The 5,000-nt window shown below is 40.7% G+C and overlaps 1 protein-coding gene across 1 annotated transcript in view; it reads right to left on the reverse strand.

The window, feature by feature from the left end:
* LOC123510051 overlaps positions 1-5,000 on the reverse strand; it is an 84,264-nt gene that overhangs the window by 54,987 nt on the left and 24,277 nt on the right. The window lies entirely within an intron of this gene.

Here is a 5,000-nt window from a genome sequence, read left to right on the forward strand (position 1 = left end):
TGTGTGTGTAAGATGTTTTTTTTCATGAAATTTTATATATAACATGATCTCTCTCTCTCTCTCTCTCTCTCTCTCTCTCTCTCTCTCTCTCTCTCTCTCTCTCTCTCTCTCTCTCTCTCTCTCTCTCTCTCTCTCTCTCTCTCTCTCTCTCTCTCTCTCTCTCTCTCTCTCTCTCTCTCTCTCTCTCTCTCTCTCTCTCTCTCTCTCTCTCTCTCTCTCTCTCTCTCTCTCTCTCTCTCGTTTCGTTGTACCTCGATGCCATCTAATTTAAAACGTTCCCGTAACCTTGACATTTGTACACACACACACACACACACACACACACACACACACACACACACACACACACTTGCTTCCCATCTTTCATAAGTAATCGTTTCCTTTCTCTTTTTTGCGTCTTTATTTTCCTCCGTTCCATTCATTACCTTTACGTTGTGAGGAAACAAGACCAGAAGTGAAGCGATGAGTCAAGAGTACCAAAGAATGAATAGGTGAAGGAAAGAAGGAATAGGAAGATATATGAAAAAAAAACTATATTCTCAAAAAACAGGAAGATAAATTGAGGATAAGTGAACAAGCAAATGGGGGAAGGAAAGAAAGTAATAAAAGAACTGTAGGGTGATTCAAGGAGAGACTGTGAAGGGAAGAAGGAACAGGTAGATATATAAATAGAGCTATAGGTAACTGTGAAATGGTAGAGTATTCCCCAAAACCAGAGAGGTGAATTGAGGATAAGTGGATAAGCAATGGGGGAATGAAAGACAGCAGTAGCAAAAGAACTGTTGGATGATTTCAGGAAAGACTTAACCGAATTTGAAGCAAAGTGGATAAAATGAGAAAAAATTGGTAAAGGAAATAAATGAAAGCAACGAGTAAGAAGAATTGTTTGGGTGAAAAGTTTATGAAAGGAAGGAAAAAAATGTATAAAGTTGAAGATTATTCAGGAAAAAATTAATCGAATGTCAAGGAAAGTAAACAAAAGAAAGACAATTTATAAAGCAATGCTAGATAAAGACAACCAGTGAGTAAAATAACTTGGGTAAAGATTTATGAACACTTGAAATAGATACTGATAAAACTGAATAAAAAACATGAAGACTTGAAATGTACAGGAAAACAAAATAAGCAAAATAAAAGAAAGAAACCAATGAACAGTTAAAGATGAACAAGAGAGTCAAAAAGAAAAGTTTGATAAACATAACACGTGAAGAACAAGTTAATGCAAGTACAAGTAAACACAAGAACAGGTGAACAGGTGAACACAAGAACAGGTGAGAACAGGTAGACAGGTAAACAGGTGGACAGGTGAATACAAGAACAGGTGAACAGGTGAACAGGTAAACAGGTGGACAGGTGAACAGGTGAACACAAAACAGGTGAACAGGTGAGCACAAGAATAGGTGAATTAGGGAACACAAGAGCAGGTGAACAGGTGAACAAATGAGCATCCCTTAAAGTACAAAAAAGGTGTTCATCTCAAGGTCACAAGATAATTAAAGGGTTTTTTTTTTTTTTTTACCTGATTTTTAAGTTCCTCTTTCAAGGTTAGCGAGTCCCTGGCGTCATCTTTCCTCTCTGTCTTTGCATTCACTCACTCATTCATCCTTCTTTGTCTATCCTTTGTTTTATCCTTCTCTCATTCCTTTCTCCTTCATTTCCAGTGTCTACCTTATTTCATCTTTTCTTTTTTTTCATTTTCATTCCCCTCGTTCATTCATTATTCCTTTATTTACTTTTGTTTTCATTTTTTTCTTGATTTCCTTCAGTTTTTCTAATTTCATTCATCTCGTTCGCACTTTTTTCTAATTGCTGTTTTCTTTTCCCTTTGTTTTCTATCTATTGTCAGCCTTTCTCTTTAGTTTCGTTTACTCTCAGCTGTTCCATCTTCCATTCTCCATTTTCTAATCTTACATTGTTCTTTTCCTGTTTACTTCTTGTTTTCTGCTTATCATTCCTCGCTTCGTCTCTTTTACGCATTTGTTTCTTTTTTTCTTTTCTTTTTTTTTTGCTATACTAACTACACTTTTTATCTACCTCCTCCTCCTCCTCCTCCTCCTCCTCCTCCTCCTCCTCCTCCTCCTCCTCCTCCTGACAGTGATGGTGGCGGGGTTATAAGAGACTTTCTGTGTTGTAGAAGAAGATAATGTCATCACAAACCCTTCCTCTCCACCGCCTCGCCCCTTCAATCTCCTGCCCTTTCTAACCCTCCCTTTCCTTCCCGCCTCTACCCTTCCCTTCTCTTCTCCCTTCTGAACCCTTCTTACCCTCCCTCCTTCTCCCTCTCTTTTCTACCCTTCTCCTCTATCTTCTGAACTCTTCCTACTCTCCCCTTCTCTCCACATTCCTCCCCTCCCTTCCCCTTCCCCCTTCTCCTGCCCTAATTCCACGCCCATCACACACCTATCCTGATTTTCATAACCTCCCCATAATTCCCTTCCCTACCCAACCCTGCCCCGGAGTCACCCTAAACACTGCCACACTTCTCGCTCAGCATACTTCACTCTTACCGCACACTCGTTCCCATACCGCCACGCCCCTCTTCACCCAACCCCCAGACCTTCTCCCCCTCCCCTCCAAGCTTCCTACGCTTCCCAGGCTCTCCCAAATGCGCCCCGCCCCGTGAGAGAATGTCTTCATGTGGCGTTAGACGAGTTTCCTGCTGCGAGGTTCTTTTTTTTTTTTTTTTTTTTCTTCTATGAATGTTTTTATGTTATTCATGGCACTGTATAAAGAATTGCTTGCCTTAATGTATTGATTAATGTTGATATGTTTTTTTGTTTTCTCAGTTGTAGAAATGAGATTGCTGTTGAAAAGTTAGTGTTTGTACTGAAAGAGGTTTTAATTCATTTCTTCTTCTTTTGATCGATCTCTGTTGTTCATTACTTTTAGAAATTGTTTGGCTATACGCTCTCAAATTTGATCTCTCCTAAGCCACGAGACTAAGAAATTATAGAAAAAAATTGTTATCCATCCAGAAAGAAGGAAGAATACGAGGCTAACTTCATCTTTCTTTAGCCACAACACTAAGAGATTCTCATAGAAAAAATCTCCACACAAAAAAAAATAAGAAGAGAGGTTGAATCTATCTCCCTTAATCCACAAAACTGAGAAACTGTGGAAGAAAAGAAAAATTCGTGTCTGAAAACTTCCAGGTGATAATGAGGAAAAAAATGCCTGACAGCGAAAGGGTTCAGATTTGTGTGAGGATAAGAGAGAGAGAGAGAGAGAGAGAGAGAGAGAGAGAGAGAGAGAGAGAGAGAGAGAGAGAGAGAGAGAGAGAGAGAGAGAGAGAGAGAGAGAGAGAGAGAGAGAGAGAGAGAGAGAGAGAGAGAGAGAGAGAGAGAGAGAGAGAGAGAGAGAGAGAGAGAGAGAGAGACAGAGACGCAGAGAGACAGAGACAGAGACAGAGACAGAGACAGAGACAGAGAGAGAGAGAGAGAGAGACAGACAGAGACAGAGACAGAGACAGAGACAGAGACAGAGACAGAGACAGACAGAGAGAGAGAGAGGATCAAGGAGGAAGAAAACGTTAGCGACAGAAAATGTGGATAAATAGAAGAAGAGATCGAGGTGCAAAGGATAGAACATTGGGGATAGATGAAATAAATAACAAGAAAGACATTGTGAAGATTGAAAGAGAGACACGAAAGAATGATGGTGATAAATGCACCAAGAGACCAGGGTGTAAAGGACAACATTGTGAATAGATGGAATAAATACAAAACGAACACAGTGGGAATATTGAAGAAGAGAAATATGAGGGAACGAAACGGAAAAAAAAAAAAAAAGACGATGAAAGGAAGAAGAGATCGAGATGTAGGACAGAAGATACACGAAACAAATACAAACGAACACAGTGTCAATATTGAAGAAGAGAAATATGAAAGAACAAAACGAAAGAAAAATATAAAAGAAAAAAAAGAGATCGAAGTGAAGAAGACAGAATATTATGGATAGACGAAATAAATAAAAAGAAACACTGTGTAAAGATTGAAGGATAGAGTTATGAGGAAACAAAATGAAAGGAAGATGTGAATAGAAGCAGGAAAAGATCATGGTGTGAAGGATAAAAGATTGTGGAGGGATGAGATGTAGAATAGACATGTGGGAATGAGACAGACCCACAGAAGAGGAGGAGGAGGAGGAGGAGGAGGTGGAGGAGCTGTGAGGTATTGGTGTGTAGTTAGGGGGGATGAAGGTGGAAGGAGGTAATGCAGGATGTAAAGTCAGGGACACGGTTGCCCTCTAGCGGTGGATGAGATGAGGTGGAGCAAGTGGAGGTGGAGGAGGAGATGTAGGATAAGAAGTGGAGAGAAAGAGAGAGAGAAATTGGGGATAAATGGAGGATTGATAATAGACAGAAACAAAGGAGGAAGAGAAAGTGGATGAAATGAGAAAGTAAAAGTGAAAGAAAATATTGGACTGTAGAAGGAGAGAAAATTATAGAAAGGAAAAAATGTTGACAAGGAGGAAAGAAAGAAAAGAAAGATGTAGGAGGAAAATCAAACACTAAAGAAGGAAAAGGTAAAAGCGATAAAAGGATAAGAGAAAAAAACAAGGAGGAAAGAAAGGAACGGAAGACAAAGGAGGAAAGGAAAAGACTGAACGTATAACAAGAAGGAAAGATTTGCCCATGGAAGAGAGAGAGAGAGAGAGAGAGAGAGAGAGAGAGAGAGAGAGAGAGAGAGAGAGAGAGAGAGAGAGAGAGAGAGAGAGAGAGAAAGAGAGATTGCACAGAAAGAAAGGAGAGGAGAGTCCATCGCGATAACAAACAGATAAGGTGAGACACAGCCGGTAAGACACAGACAGACAGATAGACAGACATACAGACAGACACTTCTAGACGGGTGGGGCGCGACGCTGTTCCCGCCGAAGTGTGTTTTTAATAGAGCCTTGAGGCGGGGACGTGGAGGGACGCGGGTGGGGGGAGGGTGAAGGGAGGGGATCTTTTTTATCTTGAAGTGTCCCCCGCCCTGGGCTCAGGTCGCCGTCCTCTCCAC

The sequence above is a fragment of the Portunus trituberculatus genome, chromosome 28 (genome assembly GCF_017591435.1).
Source record: "Portunus trituberculatus isolate SZX2019 chromosome 28, ASM1759143v1, whole genome shotgun sequence".
Taxonomy (NCBI): domain Eukaryota; kingdom Metazoa; phylum Arthropoda; class Malacostraca; order Decapoda; family Portunidae; genus Portunus; species Portunus trituberculatus.